We start from the raw sequence: 12,087 nt of genomic DNA, 5'->3' as shown, positions 1-12,087 counted from the left end.
GAAAGAGGTCTTCCATGGGCTGGTTCAGTCCCCAGATGGCCACAACAGCTGGATCTGGGCGTCTTCCTGTTCTCCCACATTGGTGCAGGGGCCCAAGGACTTGGGCCATCTTCTGCTTTCCCATGCACACCAGCAGGGGGCCAAATCGGAAGTGGAGCAGCCCCCAATAGGAACCAGCACTGATATGGAATGCTAGCACTGCAGGTGGCGGCTTTATCTGCTGTGTCACAGCACTGGCCCCTGATTTATTCTGAATCCTACACTACCCCAAGTCTCTGGCAACTTAAATGTTTGTTTCCCAGGATTCCTTTCTTGGTCTTTTTCTCATGCTAACCCAGGGGTTCTTGAATTGTGCCACATACCCTCTGGCTTTTGGGGGAAGCCTATGGATCCCTTTTTTGGATAATGTTTCCTAAATACATTGAATGAGATATATAGCATTACAAAGGAAACAAGTTATACAGAAATGAAATTATCAAAATTTGTCTAAAAATTGTGATATTGGGTGCCAGCATGGTGATACAGCAGGTTAAGCTACCACTTGTGTAGTTGGCCTCCCCTGTTGGAGTGCTGGCTCTTAGTCCTGGCTATTCTACTTCTGATCCAGCCCTCTGATAGTGCACCTTAGAAGGCAGTAGATGGCCCAAATACTTGAGCCCTACCACCCACGTGGGAGACCAAGATGGAGTTGCAAGTTCTTGCCTTTGGCCTGGCCCAATCCTGATCATTGAGGCCATTTGGAGAGTGAACCAGCAGTTGGAAGATCTCTCACTCTCTCTCTGTCATACTGCCTTTCAAATAAATAACTAAATTTTTTGAAAATTAAAAATTGTGATACATGTGTGTGTGTTTTAAAATTAACACACTAAATGACAAGATCCAGTGGTGTCCCTAATAGCTAACACAGCTTTGAAGTGGTAATGAGTTTAAATGTAATTTCAAGATATTTCAGGTCTGGCATGGTGGTGCATCGGATTAAAGCCCCAGTCTGCATCCCATATGGGTGCTGGTTTGAGTCCTGGCTGCTCCACTTCTGATCCAGCTCTCTGCTAATGCACTTGGGAAATCAGCAGAGGATGGCCCCAGGGCTTGGGGCCCTGCACCCATGTGGGAAAACTGGAAGAAGCTCCTGTGTTTAGCCTGGCCCAGCCCTGGCTATAGTATCCATTTGGGGAGTGAACCAGCAGATGGAAGACATCTCTTTCTCTCTCTCTCTCTCTCTCTCTCTCTCTCTCTGTCTCTAACTCTGTAACTCGCCTTTCAAATAAATAAAAATAAATCTAAAAAAGATATTTCAATAATCAAAATTTGATTTGAAAATGTCTGTGTTTTTTTTTATTTTTATTTTTATTTTTTGACAGGCAGAGTTATTGAAAGAGAGAGAGACAAAGAGAAAGGCCCAAGCACTTGGGCCATCTTCCATTGCTTTCCCAGGCACATTAGCAGGGAGTTGTGTCAGAAGTGGGGCAGCTGGGACTTGAACAGGTGCCCATATGGGATACAGGCACTGCAGGTGGCGGCTCAACCTCCTAGGGGACAACGCTGGCGCCAGTGTCTGAGACTTCTATTGGTGACAATGGGAACTGAGATTTCATCGTAAGTACTGCTAATACTTAAGGCTGTTGCCTTTATTTATGACTGCGGGTAATTTCGTTTGGTGAAAACAAGGATATAAGTTTTTTCCATTCAAGTTCTCAGTGTCCCTTGATCCTAAGACCTTCAAAGTCCAGTGACTCCAGGTGAAGAAATCTCTGTCTAAACCCTTTGCTAGGCGCTCTCACCATGCTGATGCTTCCTACTGCTATTCATATCCCAAGGACTCAGATTGTATCCTCAGTCTGGATTTCTAGGTCCAGAAGTCTTCCTCTGGATGCCCGTACCCTCCTCACCTGTCCCCTGCCCCTGCCCCTGCCCCTGCCCCTGCCCCAGGCAGCTTTCCTGTAAGATGTCCATATCTGAATTTCCTTTATATCTCATCTTCCTCCTGGGGATTTCTCATCTCTCACCTGCTCTGTGGTTAACTTCCAGTAATTTCTCCTTCCATATGCCTTCCACATTGCTTCTAGAATGAGCACTCCAAAAAATCCCAAATGCTCTAAAATCTGAATGCATCACTACCTTACATAAAATCCTTTGCTGGCTCCCCTTTGCCTACAGGTTGAAACTAAAAATTATTTGCATCGCATGAAAAGCCTCCATGGGCAATGTCACAGGCTCCACATCTCTTGCCGTGTTCATCTCTCCATCCTCCCCTCCGACTCTGCCCTTTGCCTACACAGAACTCACTTTAACTATGGTGAAACTCACTTTAACCATGTACATATACTTGGGGCTTTTGAGTGTCCTTTGATTTTTCAAGCCTTGAAACTGTGCTTGGACTGTTGTATGCCCTAGCTCTGCCCACCTGCTAACTCTTACTCATTTATCAAGACTAGTTCTAGGTGCCTTCTGGGAAGCTTTGGTGCTTCACAAATAGTTAACCCCTTACTCTTCCTTTCTGTGCTTGAACCTAACATGTGAGTAATAACACTGAATTACAATCATGTATTCAAATATTTCTCTTTACCAATAAAGTTCTTGGAGAAGGGGTGCATATTGTATTCATTTGTATATTTCCACATCCTAGCATGTTAAGAGCTCCTATCAATAGTGATTGTTCCAAAAAAAATTTGTTGACATTTTTAGTGTTAACCTAAGGAAATAACTGTTAATGTGGTTCATGCAAACAGTAGGTTTTTTTTTATTCAGAGTGCAAGAGCAAGTTAATCGCTTCCATTATAAATGTAGAACACACTTTTAGCCTCTCTGTAACATAATTGGAGCTGTCTACTGGAGAAACTAGGTCAAAGAACTGTTGTGGTACAGGAAGAGCAAAATTGTAGACATTTGAGAGACTGGTATGAATTTCTGTATATAAAAGCTCAGCCAACCATGTCTGTTTTAAAGTACTGTTTTAGCTAGATATATTACAATTTTGTATGCTATTGTTCTTTTCTCTATATATGTGAATGTTTATCTGAGTTGAGGTTAGATTTACTGCAAGCAGAAACTCTTAGACAAATAGCCAAAAAGTTAGGAATATTTGTGGGTCCTTACAGCGGACTGATGTGTGAGAATTTAAATATAGAATTACTGAATGAAAAATAGGCAATGGATCATGGCCACTGCTAGCCTAGTGACATATTTATGCAAATTAGAAAAAAAATCCCTTCCTCAACTTTACTTCCACCTTTAGGAAAATGTTTTAACAGATCCTCTTAGAACAGGGTAGAAACACAGAATCTATGATGCAATGGGCAGCCCCTTAAAAATAGTGCCGCGTTGTGGCATCTATGGCAGCCTGAGCTGTAGAATTCTATGTCGTATTCTTTCTTTGTGTGTGGTTTGGTTACAATTACTGTTCAAAAGGTGGGAAGGTTTGCAGATGAAAAACAGAAAGAGTCAGCTTCCTTTTACTACAAGGAAGCAATTAAGTTTTAGTGCATCCAAGTGACTTGGAAATCACATGTGGACCATTGTCTCTTACAGAATTGGATCAGGGCACCAAACGGCACTGTGTTTTGACTACTGTTTCCCTGGTTGGGAAAGTGTTACAGACTCAAGGGTTCTACAACAGTACACGTGTTAACAGTGGCTCCCCAGAGGTATACTTTCAGCTCTCAAATTCCTATTCTAGAAACTTGGGACAGATTTTTAAATACAAATTTTAGGACTATGGTAAAACATCAGAAGTTATGGCCAGAATTTGATCTTTGCCACTTCTTACACTCCCTTGGTCCAGAGCTTGGAATCCCTGTAGTACAAATCCTGGGGTTGATACTTGGCACAGGAAGCCAGAAAACCATTTTTCCCCAAGTTAAAATGAATTATTCTTAATAATAATTTTCTTATGAAAAATGAAGTTTTTGTTTTAAGAGAATTTGGGTGTACTTGATTTCCCTTGTTTATTTCCCCTACTTCTGTGTTTGGTCTCTGACTTGTTTATTGAGTAGGGGAAGGGTGACCTAACTTGAGAGCCATGGTTCCAATAAAACTTGGAGGTGGGTGGCACATTCTGAGGATTGGTACAGATTGTGGGTGGGCTTGTTTACTTTGGAGCTTGAGTGGTGGGTGGAGTTTCCTAGTGGATGGTGAGAAGGGAGGAAAATACAGGATAGGGGTCAGAAGAGAAAATGCCTGGATGAACACAAGAAGCCCACTGGGTCAGGGTCAGAGATCATACAGGCTGTGTGAAGGTTTGCAGTGGGGATCAGGGGTGATAGGGATTTGAATGATTGTGGAACTGATAGGCCTGAGAGCGCTGCACAGTCTTACATCAGAGCAGACACCCACTGAGATCCCAGGTGCAGAGATCTGGAGAGGAGAGCAGATGGCAGGCTGGTCCCAAAGCTAGGGTTGGCTCAGTGACTGGCTTCAGATGGATGGAGGCTTCCTTCCCTAATAACTCAGCTTCCATTCATTGGTTTCTAAGTGCTGGGTGAGATTAAAAGGGCCCTTGCCTCTGTAGAGCTGCCAGAAAGAGAGCTGTAACAGCAATAAAATAGGATGAGCTGAGTGCTACAAAGGAGTTTCTGAACAGACAAGATGTTGAGGGAATGCAGCATAAAGGCCAGTTTACCTTCCTGAGAGGAGCTTTCTTCAGGAAGTTGATCTTTAAAAATGAACGTTCATTCCTGATTTTTCAAGGAGGATAGGTTGTGTCAGGAAAAAAAAGTACAAAATACATGTAAGAAGTAGAAAGATGTACTTTAATTTTGAAATAATTTTATTTATAAAACAGTTGTAAAAGTAATAGACTATTTTACCTATCTCTGAGCTTCCTCTAATGTTAACACCAGACTTAGCCACTTGTATTTACCAAAACCCAGAAATTAACATGGTGTATTAGTAACTAAACTATAGACTTTTTTTTTCAGATTTTCCTGGTTTTCCCATTAATGTCCCCTCTCTATTCAAATATCCAATCCAGGAGTTCACATTGTGTTTAGTTGTCATATCTCTTTAGTCCCCTCCAGTTATGACCCTTTGTTTCTCCTTGTCTTTTATGACTTTGACACTTTTGAAGACTACTGGTCAGATATTCTGTAGACTGTCAGAATTTGAGTATTCTGGTGTTTTCACTTGAGCAAACAGACTGGCAGGGAGAATACCACAGAAGTGATAGACCTTTCTATTTACATCTTATTAGAGACCTCGTAACATCCACACAACTGATTAATAGTGATTTTAACCTTTGTCACATGGTTAAGGTGGTGTTTGCCAACAAGATTTCTCTTTTGCCTTTTCAATGCTACTATTTCTTAGAGGCAAATCACTAAATTCAGACATATTTCAGAAGACAGAAATTGAGTTCCACCTCTTAGAGGGAACTCTGTCCAAGGGTCTGTGGGTGTGTGTCAATATCACAAGACTCATTAAATAAATTGGGCTGGGGGGATAGTTAGATGCTATGGAAGTATCTTATTTTTCTTAAATATTTGCCTGCTAATTATAGCATTGATCAATGGAAATCGCCTACAGTAATTACTAGTGTGGTTTTATAATGGTGATTTTCTGTTTGCATCATTCCTCTACATTTTTTAATTGAAATTTTTTTCTATGAGGAATATTTGTCATGTTTTGTGCATTTATTCAATTATTTATATTAGTTTAGATTCATGGATATTTATTCTCTTTTATAATTCAATAAGGTGATTATTACTTATAATACAATAAGGTTACAATTACTCAGATTTGTCCCTGTTTTGACCACAAAATATAGATTTTTGCGAAGCTAGGGAGGGTCGCCTTGGAATGAGAAGTGTGAGCCATGATCTCACTGGGGAGGATCCTTTGGGGCCTGGAGACTGGAGGTTAGGCTATGTTGTAAATGGCAGAGGAGGGGGTGGAGATGACAAACACAGGCCAGCAGGGCAGTGAGGCCAATGCCGGAAAGGAGGCAGCAAACAGACAGCCGAGTTGGCAGCTATTTCAAAGCACAGTAACTAACGGATCATTGGACCATTTAAAGTGAGGCCATCTAGATTTTTGTTTTGGATTCTGCTGAGTAAAGTGTGATGTGAGGGACTGATCTGAAATCTTTCTATTTCCTGCAGGGGATATTTCCAACTGCAGTTGGGATACAAAAAAGAATCTTACTGCTTTTATTAAAGTTTTTTTTAATACTTTATTAGGCTCAATCTCAGCAGAGACCAGAGCTCACTTAAACTACAGGGAAACCCATTTGATTTCTATTCATTCATTCATTCATTATCAGTGGATTGCTCTTTCCCATTCACTGAAGGCCAGGGGGGTGTTGCTGTGTTTCCATTTTTAAAGAGATCTGCTTCCTGGTGTGCAGGCTTATTGTTGGTTTGCCTGTCTGTAGGAGGCTCTGCTGCTGGCTGAGTGCAGGAACTTGGGCAAGTCTTTTCTCCGAGCTTCTGTTTCTTCAGCTCTGAAATGGAAAATTTGCCTCCCTCACAGGTCTGTTGTGAGAAATGAATAAGGTGATTGATTTAAAAGTTTATTTAGCATATTGCTTGGTCTCTTGTAAGTACTGAGTAGCTGCTCTGAGAATTTCACTAGAATGAGAGGGTCCTAGAAGGATTGTCTAGTCTCTCCCTCTGCCTGTGGACCAGTATTCAGGTAAATATTTTTATATTTCCTTTTTGAATATTACCAGGCATATACACTCCACAGTCCTGTTTAGCAGGTATGAGACTACTTATTAAAAGCCTCACATATATCAGTACTATATGACTTATCTGCCTTCAAAGGTGAGTAAGAGATGTTGTGGTACCAACAAGTTTACAGGATTGTAAGGGAAATAGCTGTGTAGACTGAATTAAAATTAGCACGTTGAAACAATATAATGTGAGTACAGAGTGAAAGAAACCAATGTATTCTGCCAGACAGCAAAAGCTTCAGAGAGGAGTTGATGTTTGAACTGGACCCTTACTACAAATAAGAATTTGCCACAAAAGGGTTTGTGTGTGTGTTTGGGGGGAAAAGGTAGTGGAGGTCCAGGTAGGATGAACAGCATGTGGAAAGGCACAGAGACATGAATGCATATGGCATGCACTTGTTCTTATGACTTGGGTAAGGTAATGGCTGATGGGGGCAGGCAAATCAGAAGCAAGAAGTGAGATAATGACATGGCACTGGAGAAGTGAGTTGAAGCCACACTAAGAAGTTAAAGATTTTTATAGGATTGCATAGGGAAGTTAAACAATTAGACCTATATTTAGAGATCACTTTTGGAATGATGTGCAAAGTGAGTAGTTGGAAGACTAATATTAGTGAACAGGTTATTGTTATTGGCCCAAAGAGAAAAGACAAGGGCTGGCATGAGGCTATGACTTTGGGGTTAAGAACAGAAGAGAGAGTATTTCAGAGGTATATGTCAAGACTTTGATGGAGTTGGGGAAGAGAGAAAAAGATTAGCAAAGATGGCCCTCAGGTTTGTAGCTTGAAAAGTTGAATGGATGGAGTGCTATTATCTGAGATATAGCTTAGATAACATTTCTTTTAGTTTGCTAGTTAGGTATTGCTCTTCTGGGCACTGGAGCTACAGAGAGAAAACAGGGTTCCCTCCCTCAAATGAGTCGCTGCTCCAGTGAGTGGATAGATGCCCCGCCCCACTCCCAAAAACCACTACCACCAAAACATCAAATGCAACCACTACCAATAACAGGTGTTATATACTATGAGGGTGCTGCCAAAACATGGGGAAACAAGCATTTGAGTCCAGCTGGGGAGAAGAGTAGGTGCTATTTCAGCTTCAACTGAAGAGGTGAATGGCTGGTTACTATGGAGACAAGAGGGTGGTGGGTATTCCATGGAGTAGGAATAACATTTGCATAGGCCAGAAAGTCATTAAAGAGAATAGATTGTAGAGAAAATGACTGGTTTCCCCCCCATTAGTTTGCAAGTTGGGTGAGGTGAGGAGCTTTGCTTCTAAGTGGTAGAAGAGAGAACAAGAAAAGCAGAATGGGGTAGGGATGGGGGTGATGATGGGAAGCTGCCGCATAATGGGTGAAGATGGAGAGACCATGAGTCTGGATTGTAAAAGCTGAACAGGAAAAGGAAGGTGTGAGAAAGAAATGGCAGGTTCAGGGAAAATAAATTATTGAGGAGAAGGGAAATCGATTTTGATCAACTCAGTCAAGTATTCTCTAGGATTCTTGTAGATACTGATACTGAGAAGTCTCCAGGCTGCATATAGGTTTGTGTTCCCACCCTGACTGAAGTGTAAATATTTCAAGGGAAAGGAGATAAGATTTTTCTTTTCAAAGACAGCCTGAGGAGGGGGTGCCTTTAGAATCATTCCCACAGTTTGCACTCTGTAAGTCCCAGTGGGGAACAGAGTTTTCTAGATTGTATTTGACAGCATAAAGAACAAATCATGACAGCTGAATCAGGGTCCCAGTCAGAATGTTTATTTTATTTTTGCTAATTGGTAGATTTTGGTTGCCAAAGATACTTTGACTCTGGAATGGCTGTTTAATTCATAAGTAAATGATGAAATTATTGGGGCCAGTGTTGTTGCTCAGTGGGTTAAGCTGCCACTTGTGACACCAGTATCCCATACTGGAGATCTGGTTAGAGTTCCAATGCTCTGCTTCTGATCCAGCTCCCTGCTAACATGCTTGAGAAGGCACTGAATGATTTTCCAAGTACTTGGACCCCTGTCATTCATGTGGGAGAACCTGATGGAGTTCTGCACTCCTGGCTTCAGTCTGGCCCAGACCTAGCTGTTGTGGCCATTTGGGGAGTGAACCAGTGGATGAAAATCTCTCTGTCTTCTTATCTTTGCCTTTTTCTCTAACTCTGCCTTTTAAGTAAGTAAATAAATAAATAAGTTATAAAATGATGGAATTATAAAGGCAGAAGCTTTGACATTATCTTGATCCTCTACCAGTCCCTTACTTTACAACATGAAGAAGCTGACACTCATCATGTGCCTGAGTTACCATGCTGAGCCTATCAAGGCTTCTGTTGCAACCTCACCTGACTCCCTCACTGCCTGACATGTGGCTGTGCTACAGGACAGTGGACTTAGGACCACATTTTCCCTTTGCTTCTGGGGTTGCTCTTATCTCTCCCTTCATTTTGTAAGGCAGCAGTACCTGGGACAAGTGAGTCATCTCTGGATGATACAGTTAGTTCTCTAGCGAATAAGTTTTAAGAGAATCAGGAGAGAGATTCTCTAGACAGGTATCTGCAGACCAGAAGGTGTTTTCTCCTGAGTGCTTCATGCTGGAACTTGGGTTTCTCTGTTTTGTAGAATTCACAAGGATGTCTGCTAGAAATGGTGTCTGATGTCTGATCAGGACTTAAGTGAGAACTCTAAGACTGATCCCACTTTCCTTTGTAACTGGCCATATGATGATGCATGCTTTGTATGATCAGTTACTCTCTTGACTACCAATCTCAGTCTTCTCCCACCTGTACCCTCTTCTGCATAGATAGCCCCAGGGACTCCACTCTCTCTTGCAATCTCCTGTGGTTGCTGCTCTGGGTGCACTTATACCCAGGTTGTCTGTTTAAGAGGGTCTTTGGGTCAACAAGCTATCCTCCTGGTCAATCTTTCTCTCTCCTCTCAGCAGCTAGTCCAGCTTCGACCTCAAAACTCTTCACATGACCTCATCTCCCTCCTCTCTTGGGGAGTGATCACGTTCATTTCTTTACCAAAACTGTTGATCAGAGGCTGAGAATGCCTCAGCTTGCTGGCTGCTCCAGACGTGTTTACCACCATTTGCGGGAGAGGAGTCTGCCCTGTCTGCAGTTAGTACACCCCTCTCTTGCTTCCTGGGCTCCTTGCCCACGGGATAAACCCTTCTCTACTTCCTTTGTCTTCACGCTTTCTCTTTACTGCTCCTTTCCCTTAGGATATAAATACCCTCAAAACCTCTCCCATTAAAACAAACATGTAAGCTAAACCACACACATCTCGCAGCACTCCATTGGCCCTGGCCTCCTCCCTCCACCACCACTTCCTCTCTCCCACCCTTCCCTGTTGGGCCGCTCTGTGAACAGCCACATCTAGTGAGGTCCCAGGCCATCACTGCCTGTCCTGTTCCTGCCCATTTGCAGTGGCCTGATTCTCAGACTTCATAATTTTACTTAGTGACAGGTCCTCCTTCACTTTTTTTTAATGTGGAACTTGATGCTGGGAATCTCGAGGAGCGAGTGAGTTCTTCATGGGGCAGTCCCTTCTGGGTTTGAAGTCTCCTACAGATGACTTGTCAGACTGTGCACTGATAGCTAGTCTCCTGCACCACCCAGTGGCTGCTGGTGGCTGGGAGTGGGGTGGAGGGGGAGAGGGCTGTGATCTTTGGCAGTCACTCTCTGCTCTGACTTCAGTCCAAAGTCTTTAGAAAAGCATTGTGAGAGCAAGACAATCTGTCCTGAGAACCAAGGCTTCTATGTTTTTAGAATGTTGACTTTAACTGACATTGCATATTTCATTTCCTGCTGTGTTTCTTTTCTAACTGGAGAGTGAACATTTTCTCTTGTAACATACGGATTAGCAAACCATGTGTGTGTGTGGTAGGGGGAGGTGTGTTGGGAAGTAGTGGTGGAAAGTTCCTCAAAGCTACAAAAAGCACTTTGATTTATGCTTAGTCTGCTTAGCCAAAATATTAATTATGAAAGTTGAGGTGTTCCAATCTCAGACTTGTCTCCTAGCAGAAAGACCTGGGCTAGGTCTTCATACAGCTCAGCTGGAATGGGAGGAAAAGAAGTTCCAGAGTACACACCGGGGTGCTTCACACATTTGCCCGACCTAAAGCTGCAGGATAGGTTCTTGAAAGGGACCAGCATGGTAATCAAACACAGGGGCATGATAAAATCCCCTGAGTCAGGCTGCTCCAACTCAGGGCAAGAATATTCAGAAGGTCTTTTGGGACTTCGTGCTCGCTGCAGGGGACAGAGGTCAGAGCGAGAGTCTTGAGGGCCATGGGAGGAAGATGGTGGTGGAATCCTGGGTTACCCTGGAGGAAATGACAAAGGAGCCAGGGAAGCCAGCTGACTGCAAGAAGATGTGCCCGCTGCTGCTTCGGGTCTTCATCACCCATAATTGCTGCCACCACTGGGTGCATGAGTTCTCCCACGGAAACGTACTGTCCAGCGAGCTGCAGGTAGAACTGACTTTGATAGAACTGACTAGTTTAGTAAAAGAAATACACCCAGAAACTAGAAAGAAGGGCACACATTTCTATTTTGCAGTTGTTTCTACGAATATTAAAAAACCTGGTCATCGAGTAAAGGAGATTGCAGCATCGTGTCTGGCAGAAAAGGGACTGATGATTCCATGACCCAGCAGTCACAGAAGTTCCAAATAGGAGATTATTTGGACAAATTGGGCACCACCCCCTTCAGGCCTGTGAAACCATATTAAATTCTATTTTCTATTTCTTGAATTTATTTTTCAGTCAGTTATATAAAATAAGCTTACTCTTTTTCCTACCCTGATTATTACCATGAAGCCTTTAAATTCTAAACAAACCATAATAGACCTATTTGGGAGATTTGGATGTGCTATGATATGAATATTAATAGAAAGTGTCCATATGTTTCAACCCCTTCTGTAAAATACAAAGAAAAGTGCTCTTAGCATTCTATGTAAAACTGTGCTGTTAAAACTTGTGTGCAAGCTGAAAAAAAAAAAAAAAAAAAACCACAAAAACAAAAAAAGGCCTTTCAAAGCCCTCTTGAGAGAGTGGTCCCGCTCCCTGGTGACAGGATACATTTAATGAGATAGGCCTGGCTATTTCAGACACAACAACCAAGAGTTTGTTTCTTATCCCTCTGGATCAACAAAACGACACAGCCTTCAAACATCGATCAGTGTTGTCTGTCACCTGCAGTCCTGGTGTGGGCCCAGGAAGACATGCGCTTGAGCACTAGCGACTTGGAGTGTGGATGAAGGAGATGCGCTGGTCTGAGGTGTTCATGCTCATGGAATTAAGTGGCTGTCAACTCACCTCCTTGCCTGCTTTTGCTCTTTTACTTATTAGTTCTTCAGAAGCTAAGCTTATGAACAGAAGCACTATCAAACATTAATCTAGATTTAAAGCAACTCATCTTTTTTTTTATTTTTTA

The 12,087-nt window shown here is 42.5% G+C and overlaps 1 protein-coding gene across 6 annotated transcripts in view; it reads left to right on the top strand.

The window, feature by feature from the left end:
* Window positions 1-12,087, top strand: part of AKAP6 (A-kinase anchoring protein 6) — a 633,025-nt gene that overhangs the window by 140,192 nt on the left and 480,746 nt on the right. The window contains exon 1 of one of the 6 annotated variants that reach the window (XM_089309800.1): window positions 6,352-6,465. The exons of the other annotated variants lie outside the window; for them this stretch is intronic. The gene's annotated coding sequence lies outside the window, so the exon portion shown is untranslated. Of the gene's footprint in view, window positions 1-6,351; window positions 6,466-12,087 lie in introns of those variants that run through there. 6 annotated transcript variants of the gene reach the window in all.

The sequence above is a fragment of the Oryctolagus cuniculus genome, chromosome 12 (assembly GCF_051225735.1).
Source record: "Oryctolagus cuniculus isolate XC-2025 breed Fujian yellow rabbit chromosome 12, ASM5122573v1, whole genome shotgun sequence".
Taxonomy (NCBI): domain Eukaryota; kingdom Metazoa; phylum Chordata; class Mammalia; order Lagomorpha; family Leporidae; genus Oryctolagus; species Oryctolagus cuniculus.
Note: the sequence above shows the minus strand (reverse complement) of the source record. Positions and strands in the feature narration are given on the sequence as shown.